General features: G+C 34.0%; 1 long non-coding RNA gene across 3 annotated transcripts in view; it reads left to right on the forward strand.

The window, feature by feature from the left end:
• The first annotated feature begins 430 nt into the window (after positions 1-430).
• Positions 431-14,133, forward strand: part of LOC116419342 — a 169,696-nt gene continuing 155,993 nt past the window's right edge. For 2 of the 3 annotated variants that reach the window (XR_004229627.1, XR_004229626.1), the window contains exon 1: positions 2,538-2,685. This is a non-coding gene — a long non-coding RNA (uncharacterized LOC116419342). Of the gene's footprint in view, positions 779-2,537; positions 2,686-14,133 lie in introns of those variants that run through there. The other variant, XR_004229628.1, reaches the window with a different exon arrangement.

A 14,133-nucleotide genomic window follows, 5' to 3' on the forward strand; every position in this document is an offset into this window, starting at 1 on the left:
AAAAAAGGGTTGGAGGGGCCAACCAGTAAATTAGCATTGTCCAGGGAAAGCCAGCTTCTGGGAAGTATAAGAAGACTATCAGCAGAAGTTGAGGCAGAAAGAATTTGATAATAATTAAAAGGAAGCATTCTGGGACACAATGGAATGGGTGGTAAGTCAGTCAACAAATATTAAATAGTTACTACACACCAAGCTTTGTGCTAAGCACTGGGAAAAGAGAAAATAGCAAGAGCAAAAAAAATTTTTTTAAATGGTCCCTGATCTCAAAGAGCTTTGGTGAAAACAAAATATATTTATTATTTAGTCATATCTGACTCTTTGTGATTCCCATTTGGGGTTTTCTTGGTTGCGAAACTAGCTATGGTTTGTCCTTTCCTCATTTTACAGATGAGGAACTGACTTGAATAGGGTTAAATGACTTGCCCAGGATGCCAATGCTTTATCCATTATCCACCTAGATGCCCACCAAACATGAAGAGATGAAAGGCAATTTGAAATGGGGAAGGCATTAGAAGTTGTGGTGACCAGGAAAGTCCTCCTGTGCAAGGTGGGGAAACCAAGAGACCAGAGGGAAAAAAGGTGAGCGCTGAGGGAGTGGCGGACAGTGCCTGTGAAGGCACAAAGGGAAGAGATGGCATGAGGATATGTGAGTAATTACAACAGAGATGAACTAATGGTCATGAGAATGGAGAATGGTAACAGGCAAAGAGAGGATTCTGCCAATTCCAAATGACAGGAATAAAAAGAAGAAGCTTGAAATGACTGCAACAACAAAAGCGTAAGCTACATGATGGAAAAGAATATACATGATTTATTTTTGCAGCTGCCTCTGTACCTAGTGCTGGCACCTTGTAAATAATAGATACTTAATAATGTTTGTTTATGGAGCTTATTGAATGCTGAAATGGCCATATAACTTAGCAAATATCCCAAGCCAAATGTCATACATGACAGATAGTACTTAGATAGAGGAAAAAAGAAGGGAAGTGCCATCATTACTCAAGCAAACAGCACAGCAAACCAGTTTTGGGAAGGGAAGATGGAAAGATGATGAATATTGTAATTTATGGAAATGAAGCTTCTCTATTCATGCAAAGGTAGTTAGTTTCTGAGTGATAATGTTAATTATTGTGTAAACAGATTATAAATAACCCTGTGATCTGATAAGACTGCATTTCCCAGTTGAAATTTTCTCCTCAATTAAAGGGCTCAGCATAAAGGTATATATAATTCAGTGAAATGCTATCAAAGTAGACATTGCCACTATGTTTTATACATTTTGTATAGTAGAATGAATATTGGCTTTGAATGAATGAGGATCATATTCTACTTCTGATGGCTTCTACCTATGTAAAATGAGCCAGTCACTTAATCTCCTGGAGTCTCTGGAAAATGAGGGGCCTAGATGGTTTCTGAGGACTCTTCCAGCTGTGATCTTATGAAAGGTTTAGAATACAGCCAATAATTCAGGGAAAAAGATGTCTGCAAAATGGACACCATCATTGTGATTTATATGTATTTCTATACATTGGGAAGAATTCAGGTTTTGGAGTTAAAGGACATGGTTCCAATCCCCTTTCTCTAATTGTCTGGCCTTGCAGTCCCTTCTCCAATTTGGTCATCAAATTTCTCATCCATAAAATGAAAGGACTGGACAGGCTGGCCTGAGAAGTCTCTTCCATCTCAAACTTGTGATTTCCTAATTCCCTCAGGAGATGATTAAAGTGACATCTTGACATTGGGGAGTCTAAGCCCCCCTCATCCTCTTTGATTGATTTTTATGACAATATTATGAATTCATTCATGACAATACTAAGAATTGATTTAATTTTATGACAATACTATGAATTTGTAATAATTCTATGACAATATTATGAATGGGTAGGGAGAAAAACTAGAATAAAATAAAATAAAAAAAAAAGGATAAAGATGCTTTACTCTCTCCATAATATCTCTTTTCACCTTCATGCTTCTTTTAAGAAAGCCTTCTTTGTCTCTTTATTTATAATATCATTAACATAGAGGTGGAAGGGAACTTGGAAATTATCTGATAATAATAATAGATAGAATTTATATAGTCCTTGAAGTTTTCATCACACTGCATTTATGGAATTTCATTTGATCTTATAACAACCCTATGAGTTAAGTGCTTTATTATCTCCATTTTACAGATGTGGAAATATTCAGTTGAATTGACTTGCTCAGGGTCACACAGAGAGTAAGTATATGAGATAGAATTTGAACTCAATTCTTTCTGACTTCAAATCTAGTGTTCTTACCCAATGTGCCATCTAGACACAAAGAAATTGAGATCTAGGTAAGTGACTTACCCAATGTCACAGAGATGACATATAATCAAGGAACTATAAAAAAGCTTCTTTGACTTTTTTCACTATCCTCTTGCTGGCACTCTCTCAAGCAGACACAGCTCACTCAAGTTTGTTTCTATTTACCCATTTAGGTCAAACTCTGTTTTAACAATTGCCATGTTAATATGGGGTTCTATTTAGCCAAACTGTTTCCATGGCAACCCCTCAGTTGGAAGTCCCAAGAAAACACTTTGATGATCAACCACAACGAATTCATCTTGGACTTAGTCCAGAAGCAATGGATTTGTAAGAAAAAAGTGCTATTGTCTGGATTGTGTGTGTATGTATCTCTCAGCAGGGATATAGAAGTGAGGAGGTAGGCAACAGAAAGTAAAGGTAACAGACCCTGGCTGGGAAAATAATGAAAGGTGCACATTGGGTAAAATGAAAATTTAATGAATGATGATTTTGTTGTTGTTTAGTTGTTTCAGTCATGTCTAACTCTTTGTGATCTCATTTGGGGTTTTCTTGGCAGTGATACCAGAGTGGTTTGCCATTTTCTTCTCAGGTTTGTTTTTACAGAAGAGGAAAGTTAGTTAAACAGGAGTAAGTGACTTGCCTAAAGTCATAACAGCTAGTAAACAACTGAAACCAGATTTGAAATCAGAAAGATGAATCTTATAGACTCCAGGTCTGGTGCTCTACCCCACTGGGCCACCTAGTTGCCCAATGAATGATAATAGCTCACATTTAAATAAGCTTCAATGTGTACAAAGTACTTTACACCAATTATCTTAGACCTTTACAGGATAGTGATGTAGGTGTCCTTACTATGTCCATTTTATAAATGAGGAAAGATTTTAAAGATTAGGTGACTTGTCCAGTTACACACCTGTCAAGAATGTATAAACTAAAGTTTTCTTGACTCTAAGCCCAGCACCATACCCAGTACTCCAGAATGCCCAAAGGAAACATGCTAAAGTTTCTTTGAATTCATCAAAATGGGATTTGGCCTTGTCTGGATCATAGCAAACATAAGCAGTCTTCTCCACACGTGGAACAGATCCAGAAAATGACCAGATGTAAATGAGTTCTTTCACAAAGATGAAAACTCTGGTACCATGCTTAAGACACTCCCATCTAAAGTATGTATTTCTGTGAAGTCAAAAAGGAAACAAGGATGTTGAAACTTGCATGTCTTTAAAAAAAACCTATATAACACAAACAAAATATGGTAATTAGGAATGCTTCATCAGGGCCTTGAAGATACACACCCAGTTTTAAAAATAGACATGATAGGTAAAAGAAAATGGTTTAGGAGTCAGCCCTAAATAACCTCTTTTGGCTACTGACACTATTTATCTCAGAGATGGGGACCATGATGTCCTTGTTTGGGAGGGATGCTATGACATAAGATGAGAAGTTGAACTTGAAACAATCAGAGACTCAAATAACTTAGAGCAAGTTTTCCTATCCATCACATTACAATGTATCAGTGTATGCTGCATACTTCACTAGTTCTAAATATATATTTGAGCTCTCTTTTCTTTTCATCAGTGTATGTTTCCTCTTCTCCCCAAAATATATGAACTTTCATCTAAGATATGGATGTTTCCATCACAAACTCCCTTCCCTGCCTTTTCTGAAGAACAAAAGGCATGTCTATAAAGAGACATCAGAGTGTAGTTCAGTGGTTCTTAAATTTTTTGGTTTGACAACTCCCATACACTTTCAAAAATTAATGAGACTCCCAACCTTAACTATGTGACTCTGGGCAAAAACAAGAGCTTTTGTTTATTTGAGTTCTATCTACTAATATTGACCATATTAGAAAAATTTGAAAATCAGTACTATTAAAAAAAGTTTTGACCTTGTAGACTCCCCAAAAGGGTCCTGGTGACTCCCCAAAAATGCCTGGATCACACTTTAAGATTCACTAATGTAGTTGAAAGGCTGCATGACTAGGAATAAAGAGACCAGAGTCCTAGCCTCCTCTCTGCCACTAATTAGTTGTATGACCCCCAAGTAAGTAACTTCGCTGGATTCCAATTTCCTCATAGGTAAAATGAGAGGTTAGATTAAATTGTCTCCATAATTCCTTCAATCTCCAAGTCTTGTAGATTATAAAATTCTTACGATGAGGAGTTTGGTCGCATGTTTTGTATCTTCTATAAAACCTGGGACAGTTCTCTACACATAATATATAAATATTTATACAATGAATGTTTTGAAAAAAATTAATCAGAAAGGACCTTAACAGCTTAATCTTGTCCACTTCATATCTGAATTTTATTCCCTTCTTTATTTTTCCCAACAAGTAGTTTATCCAATTTTTTTTTTTTTACTAGAAGACCTCTAGTGATGGAAAAATCATCAACTCATCTGCAGATCCCTTAAATTTCTTGAGCCTATAGGTGAAACTGCCTTTTTAGTCCACAATTGTCTTTGGCAGGCTTAAAATGGAAAGAAGAGTCCCCAGACACTCATTACCAACAGCTTGCAGTTCCTTCTCTGTGTCGTTTCTTATTAGCTGAAATTTTTCATAAAGCAATGATATTTGAAAAAGTTAATTGATATCTGCCCTCTTCATCCTCCTTCTCTTTACCATCTACTCATTCATTTTGGACAGTTCAGTTTGTTTGTTTGTTGAACCCTGTGCTAGGCTATGTAGACTACAGAGAAATAAAAGTTGAAATTCTTGTCCCTGAGGCTCTTAATCTAAAGGGAGAAAGAGAAGGCAACAAAGCAAAGAATTAAATAATTCAAGAAAAGAACAACATTTCAGTATAAGAACACAAGAAATTAAACTTCTGTAATTGTTAGGAAATTTTAATTTATAAATAGTCAAAATCTGCATCTCTGAAACTTATACTATCCTAAATTTAGCCCTCTAAGCAAAAACAGAGACCAAATTTTTCTTCCTCATAGCAATCCTCCTATTATCTTAAGCTAGCTCTCAAGTCGTCCATATGTTATTCTTGCTCATTTCTTAGCCCCAATTCCTTCAAATGGTCCCTGTAGAGCAAGGTTTCCAATCCTTTTATGAAAGGAAATAGTAACCTTGGTTGTTCTCTTACTCCATTCAATGATCCTTCTAACTATCAGTTCAAAAATTGCCTATTGTTTAAAAACACTAAGAATAGAAAATCTTGAGGAAAGGGCTCTTTATTTGAAAAGAACTACTGAATAATGAAAAACAATCTGGAAAAAATAGTTTAAACTAACATAATATATGCTGCAATAAATCCCAAATGTTTGAGCATTAAAAATCACATCTTTTAAAAATTAGAGAAGAATGGAAGGTTTTATTTTATTTATTTTATTTTTTACAATGCTGGATAGGAGAAATTATCATAAATATAAACAGAAAAGAAGAAATTATTTTTAAAAGATGTCAATCTGGATTGTTTTAAAATAAAATTTTTAAAGTTTATATAAATAAAATCAATTTAGCTAGAATCAGAAGAATAGCTACAACTGGAAGGAAAAAAAATCTTCTGTTAAATATCTCTGATAAGAGTCTGAAAGCCAAAATCTATAAGACACTTAGAAGAATCTACATGATGAAAAATCATTCCCCAAAGACAAGTGCTTAAAGAATATGTGGAGTTTTCAAAAAATAATATACATATCCACAATTACCTATAAAACTGCTCTCAGTGATTAATAATCAAAAAATGCAAATGAAATACCTTCCTGGTTGAACGATGGATTAGTTTGAACTTTCTAGAAACAAGGTATAAAAATAGCTTATTTGTTGATTTTATTTAATGAAGTCTCTACATCTTCTGCGGTTACATTAATTGATATGGGGTAGAAGAATTCACTCTTAAAACAATAAAAGATCCACATGTAAATATGAGTGTATATATGTATCAATGTCTTCATCAATATTATTTATTTTAAAAAGGGAAACAAATTTGCAGGATATAAAATAAACCCACATAAATCATTTGTATTTCTCTATGTTACCAATAAAGTCCATCAGCAAGAGATAGAAAGAGAAATCTCATTTAAAATGATTGTAGATAATATAAGACATTTGAGAGTCTACTAAGACAAAGTCAGGGACTATATAAAATATTTTTGACCCAAAGTTAAATCTAAATAATTGGAAGAATATCAAGTGCTCATGGGTAGGCCAAGCTAATATAACAAAAATGACAATTTTACATAAATTAATTCAGTGCCTTGTCAATCAAACTGCCAAGAAATTACTTCACAGAGCTAGAAAAAATAACAAAATTCATCTGGAAGAACAAAAGGTCAAGCATTTCAAGGTAATTAATAAAAACTGCAAATGAAGGTGGCCTACCAGTCATAAAAACTATTTGGTACTGGCTAAGATATAAAGTAGTGAATCAGTGGAATAGGTTAGGTCCACAAGACACAGTCAATAATTACAGTAATCTAGTGTTTGATAAAACCAAAGACTCCAGCTTCTGGGATAAGAACTCAGTATTTCACAAAAATTGCTGGGGAAACTGGAAAACTGTGACAGAGATTAGGTAATGACCAACATCTAATATTCTATACCAAGATAAGGTTGAAATGGATTCATGATTTAGACATAAAGAATGATACTATAAGCAAATTAAGAAAACAATGGATATTTTTTGGGTCACTGAACCACTGAGAAGAACCAAGTCTTTCATAGTTGATCATCACACATTCTTGCTATTATTATGTACAACATATTACTTGTTCTGCTTGTTTGCTCAGCATCAGTTCATGTAAATCTTTCCAGGCCTCTCTATAATCATCTTGTTAATAATTTTTTATAAAACATTAATATTCCATTATCTTCAAGTACCACAACTGATTCAGCCATTTCCCAATTGATGGCATCCACTGCTTTTCCAATTGTTTGCTGCCACAAAAAGCGCTGCTACAAACATTTTTGCACATGTGGGTCCTTCTCCCTCCTTTATGATTTTCTTGGGATATAGATCCAGTAATGAAACTGCTGGATCAAAGGTAATGCAGTTTTATAGCTTTTGAGCATAGTTCCAGATTGCTCTCCAGAATAGTTAGATCATTTCACAACTCCATCGACAATGCATGTGTTCCAGTTTTCCCACATCCCCTCCAACATTTATCATTATCTTTTCCTGTCATATTAGCCATTCTGAGATGTGAGAGGTGGTACTTCAGAGCTGTTTTAATTTGCATTTCTCTAATCAATAGTGATTTAGAGTATTTTTTCATATAACTATAAATGATTTTAATTTTGTCATCTGAAAATTGTTCATATCCTTTGACCATTTATCAATTGGTAATGACTTGTATTCTTATAAATTTGACATTTTTTGCATATTTTAGAACCTTTATCAGAAATACTGGCTGTAAAGATTTTTTCCCCAGTTTTGTACTTCCTTTTTTAATATTGTATCTGTTGATTTTGTTTGCAAAATCTTTTTAGTTTAATGTAATCAAAGTTGTCCATTTGCCTTTCATAATGTTCTCTAGTTCTTCTTTGATCATAACTTCCTCCCTTCTCCAAAAAAATTGTTTATGGTACTATCCTTTACACTCAAATCATGTATCCATTTTGACCTTATTTGGATTTAGGGTGTGAGATGCAGGTTTATTCAGAGTTTCTGCTATGTTATTTTCCAGTTTCCCCAGCAATTTTTGTCAAATAGTGAGTTCTTATTCCAGAAGCTGGAGTCTGGGGATTTATCAAATACTAGATTGCTATAGGCAATTTCTTGCTGATGGGCTTTGTTAGTAATATATGCTGATATTTATGTGAGGTGCTGATGATTTGTGTGGGCTTATTTTATATCCTGCAATTTTGCTAAAGCTGTGAATTGTTTCCAGTAGGTTGTGGATAATTTTCTAGGATTCTCTAACTATATCATCATATCATCTGCAAAGAATGATAGTTTTATTTCCTCATTGCCTTTTCTAATTACTTTAATTTCTTTTCTTTTTTCTTATTTCTAAAGCCAACATTTCTAGTACAATGTTGAATAGTAGTGGTGATAATGGGCAACCCTGGGGAATGCCTCCCTCTCTATTACAAATAATGCTTGCTGTAGGTTTTAGATAGATACAGTTTATTATTTTAAGGAAGGCTTCCTTTATTCCTATGCTCTCTAGTATTTTTAATAGGAATGGGCACTGTATTTTGTCAAAAGCGTTTTCTGTATCAAGATTATCATAGTGTTTCTGTTAGTTTTGTTATTGATATAGTCGATTATGGCAATAGTTTTCCTGATACTGAACCTTTATAAATCCCACTTGGTCAATAGTGAATTATCCTCCTGATAAGTTGCTGTAATTTCTTTGCTAAAATTTTTTCATCAATATTCATTAGGGAGATAATTTTTTTTCTCTGTTTTGGCCCTTCCCAGTTTAGGTATTAGTGCCATATTTGTGTCATAGAAGGAATTTGGCAGTACTCTTTTGTTACCTATTTTTCCAAATAGTTTACATAGTATTGGAATTGTTCTTTTAGATGTTTGGTAGAATTCACTCGTGAATCCATCTGGCCCTAGAGAGTTTTTCTTAGGGAGTTCATTGATGACTTGTTGACTGATTGACAGTTAAACAAAATGGTTTCTAATTATTGCTTTAATTTCTTTGTCATTGGTGAGAAGTTCACCCTTTCATTTTTGATGCTGGTGATTTGATTTTTTTTTCCTTTCCTTTTTTCTGATCAAATTAACCAAAGGTTTATTTATTTTGTTATTTTTTTCATAAAACCAACTTTTAGTTTTATTAGTTCAATAGTTTTCTTAGTTTCTATTTTATTAAACTCCTTTGAGTTTCAAAAGTTCTAATTTGGTATTTAATTGGTGCTTTTAATTTTTCTAGCTTTTTAAATTATATGCTTAATTTATTGATCTCCTCTTTCTCTATTTTATTTATGTAGCTATTTAGAGACATAAAATTTCCTCAAAGAACTGTTTTGGCTGCATCCCATAGGTTTTGGTATATTGTCTCATTATTGTCATTTTCTTGTATAAAATTATGGACTGTTTCTGTGATTTGTTGTTTGATCCACTCATTCTTCAAAATTAGATTATTTAATTTCCAATTGGTTTTTAGTCTATCTTTCCCTGAATTTTGACTATAATTTATTATATTGAATATAATTTTTATTGCATTGTGGTCTAAAAAAAGAAGCTTTTTTGCATTTGATTGTGAGGTCAATTTTTGTGTGGGTGCCATGTACTGCCAAGAAAAAAGTGTATTCCTTTCTTTTCCTATTTAATTTTCTCCAGAGTTCTATCATATTTAGGTCTTCTAAGATCCTATTAACATCCCTAGTTTCTTTCTTATTTCTTTTGTCATTAGATTTGTCTGAGTCTGAGAGGGAAGGTTGAAGTCTTCCACTAGAATAATTTTGCTGTCTATTTCTTCCTGTAACTGGCTTAAAATCTTCTCTAGGAATTTGCCTGCTCTACCACTTGGTGCATACATATTTAGTATCATTATTTATAGTACTTTTTATCAAGATGTACTTTCCCTCCTTATCTCTTTTAATAAGATTTATTTTTACTTTTCCTTTATCTCAGATCAGGACTGCTACCCCTGCTTTTTTTTTTTTTTTTTTTTTTTTTTTTTTTTTACACAGCTGTAGCATAATAAATTCTGTTCCAGTCTTTTACCTTTACTCTGAATGTCTCTCTGTCAAATGTATTTCTTGTAAACAACATATTGTAGGGTTCTGTTTTTTAATCCACTCGCTATTTGCTTCCATTTTATGGGATAGTTTCTCCCATTCATATTAACAGTTATGATTACCAGTTCCATCATACTTTCTCCCCTGTATATACTTTTGTTCTCTTTTTCCACCTAGTGTCCTTAGTGGCATTTTTTTTTTTTTACCTATCCTTCCCACTACCTTATCACTCCTTTTTCCTTCTCTTAGTAGAGTTTTTTTTCCCATCCCATCCTCTACCTTATCTCTTATTATCCCTCCCTCCTTCTCTTAGTAGTTTTTAAAAATAGAACTTAGTAGTTCTATTTAAAAATAGAAACTTAGTACTCCACCCACTACCTTATTTTCTATCAACCCTTCCCCCCTTTCTCTTACATTTTCCCATGGTGTTTCTGCCTTCCCTTTTATTCTGTTCCTCCCCTTTCTTTTCCTCTTTTCCTCCTACTTCTTTATAGGGTTAGACAAATTTCTGTACCTTAAAGCCCAAATTGATGAAATCAAGCTTCAGACAATGCTCATCCCTCTCCCTTCTTTCCCTGGATTGTAAGAAGTCTTTTGCACCTCTTCATGTGAACTAATTGTCCCATTATACCTCTATCCCTTCATCCTTGATATTCTTTCTTCCCTTGACTTCTTTGATGCTATTCTATACTGGTTTATCCTATCTATAAGACCATTTGTTCTCAAATTCTTCTGATGGACCATCATCTCTCTTTCATTTATTAAATGTAGTATGTCTCAAGGAGCTATCCTGGGCCTTCTCTCTCTATTATCTCTTCCTTATACTCTCAGCTCCCATGGTTTCATTTATTACATTTATATAAAAGACTTCCCCAAACTATGTATTCAGATCAAACTTCTCATCATGAAACTAGTTCCTCATTGCCAAGGGTTTGTTGAGTATCTCCACTTGTAAGTCTCAACTTTAACAAATCAAAGCCGACGCTTTTCAATAAATCAAAAGCAGACCCTGCTATCTTTCTACCTGGACTTACTTTCTCCATATTGGCAATTACTTAGATTCACAATATTAGTGTCATCCTTGATTCTTATCTACATCCAAAGAATTTCTAAATTTTGTTAATTCTATTTACAATTCTACCTCTTACATCCTTCCTTTGTCTTTGCTCACTTGGTGATCACCCCAGTTCAGATCCATAATACCTCTTGTATAAGAGACTAGTATAAATCTTGTAGTGATCTTTTTGCTTCTGGCCAAAATGATACCCCTAAGACATAGGTATAATATTAGACTGTAGTTCAAAACCCTTTAGTGGTACTCTGTTGCTTCTGGGAGAAATCTCCTCTTCTTTGCATTTCAAACCTTCTGTTTATACTGTAATTAATAATATCATTGAATGACACTACTTTTGCATGAATAGAGAAGCCTATTTGCATAAATTTTAATGATTAGAATCTTTCCTAGTTCCCCTCCCAGATTTGGTCTGGTATGCTATTCTTTGGGATAGACAGGATTCTTTCCCCTCCCCCCTTTTTCTTAATTGGAACCAGGATCTGATATGTAGCTTATGGATAATATAGAATGATTTTAAAATTGGGATCCTAGGATATTTAGTTTAGAGCACTGCAAACATATATAACCAATTCAACATGTTGTAAAAGGAGATGCAAACATAAATAAAACAGATCCTTACCCTTAAAAACCTTAAGCTATAGTAGACACACATACACACACGTACAATATGAATAAAAAACAAATACATAAAAATAATATAAGCAAGTGTTATTAGAGTTATGAATAAGAAAAAAATCCTTTCCTACTGGTGGAGTGAGGAAAGGCTGAAGTCATTCTCTTTGTGGAGAAGTTTGCATTTGAACTAGGTCTTGAACAATTTCAAGAAAAAATGGATACAAGGGCATTGAAGGAAGAAAATTTTCCTTTAATTAATCTAGACTATTTTCTATCCTCACCTCTATCTCTGCATTTTCCTTTAAGATCCCTTTAAGACAACTCAAATCTCTCATTCAAGAGTCTTTTCCATTTGCTACTAGGGTCTTTCTTTCCAAGATCATATTGCTTCTACTCTAGCTATCTTATAAATGCTAGTTCATATGTGCTCTCTCCCCCGTTAGAATGTAAGCTCCTTGAGGACAGGGACTGATTTTGTTTTGTTTTGTATTTCCAGCATTCACACTGTCAATGTCAGCACATACTATGTACTTAATAAAGACTTGTTGACTGACTGATTATAGATGGCAGGAAATTTAGATGAAAAGGAGGAGGATTAATTGGTTTTGATTGGCAGATAAAAGTGGTAGTACTGGATCAAAATTAACAGATTCTTTCTCAATTCCCTATTTCTAAATTTCAAGAGGACAGTATCCTTTGGTTTGTATTGCTTGCAACATCTTAATTTCATCAGCCTTTTTCAATTGGGTACAATTTTCAAGACTGAGGATTACTGTTCATGGAAGACATTTTATGTTAGAGATGATTTGATTTCATCAGTAAAAATGTCTCAAATCCCTTTTCCTAGTTATCTCTGGGCAGAGTTCCTGTAAACAGCTAATCTTCCACAGTTTATGATTCCTGGAAACCTTAATCATGGAACTCTTCCTGATTAAAGCTTTTTTCCTTTTTCTTATTTTGTCCCTAGATTTTGAGGTTTGTTATATCCTTTTCTCCCATCTTTGAGGAGGAAGTAATTATATTTCTTTCTAAGTCTCTTTTATATATGCTCTTGATCCTCTCCCTATTTCTTTTGAAAAAAAGATAGCTTCTTCCATCAATTATCTCTCTTCCTTGCATGTGCATTGTTTCCTCCTCCATTGAGTTTCTCCTTCTCACTACAATATTCACAGATTTTGGAATCGTGGTCAAATCAATTTTGTTCCAAGAAAGAGTGTGTCCCCTGTAATACAACTAAGGATCCCTATAGCATCTCCAATCAAAATTCTCCTCCCTGGCCACTACTTCCCTATATTTATGGACTCATCTAATTAGAATGTAAGGTTTTTAGATCAGAGGCTTATCTTTGCTTTTAATTTGTATCTCCAGTGCTTGATATATGGTAAGCTTTACTAAATGCTTTCTATTCATTAAGTGCTTATTTTGTCTATTAATTCCTTTAAAACATTTAAAAACAAAACAAAATACTCTTCTATTAATCTTGTTGCCTCACTAACTACTATCTTATTTTTATTTTTTCCTCTACCACTAAACTTTTGGAAAAAATAGTCTCTAATTACTACTCCACTTCCTCCCTCACTACATATTGTTCTCTTAACATTTTGAAATCTAATTTCTGACCCTACTAATTTATTGAACCTGATCTCCAAAGTCACAAATAACACCCTCCCTTCAATCATTAAATTTCATGATTTGGACTTGTTTCTCACTCTCCATAGCATTTGGCAATGATGACCACCCTGTTTCTTCTTGAAACTTTCCTCCTGCATTCTCATTGTCTCTGTCTTCTTTTTTTCTGTCTCTGTCTCTCTTTGTCTCTGTCTTTCTCTGTCTCTTTGTCTCTGTTTCTCTCTGTCTCTCTCTTTATGTCTGTCTTTCTCTAACATTCTCTATCTGTTTTTCTCTCACTGTCTATTTCTCTCTCTCTCTCAGTGTCTGTGTCTCTCTGTTTGTCTCTGTCACTGTCTCTCTTCTCTCTGTCTTGTCTGTTTCTTTGTTCTATTTCTATTTCTTTGTCTCTGTCTCTATCCATCTCTCTCTGCCTCTGACTTTCCCCCATCCCTTCTTTCTGCCCTTCCCTTCCTCTCTCCCTCCCTCCCCAAATTTAAGTATCTTTCCATTGCACAAATAATTTTTTCATCAATTTCTCTCTCTGCCTCTTAAATGCAGGTATTTTCTAGAGTTCTGTCTCTTTTGCCTCTTTTTGCTATCCCTGGGGATTGTATTCACTGTTCATTTTGAACATCACTTTTTGCTTAAATATTTATCTTTTGTAAACAGCACACTCATATGTAAGGTGACTGACCTACTATCTCATTCTTTTTGAATCCTTCCTTTGATTCTTTCCCCTTTTACCCTTAGGTTCTATGCCAAGTCTTCTATGTCAATTTAAAACTCTTTAGCACCTCTCAAATCTGTCCCATCCTTTTCACTCCCATAGCCACCATTCTACCTCTCACTTAAACTATTGCAATACTTTCTTGGCTGATATCTGCAGTCCC

Source organism: Sarcophilus harrisii, chromosome 5, assembly GCF_902635505.1.
Source record: "Sarcophilus harrisii chromosome 5, mSarHar1.11, whole genome shotgun sequence".
Taxonomy (NCBI): domain Eukaryota; kingdom Metazoa; phylum Chordata; class Mammalia; order Dasyuromorphia; family Dasyuridae; genus Sarcophilus; species Sarcophilus harrisii.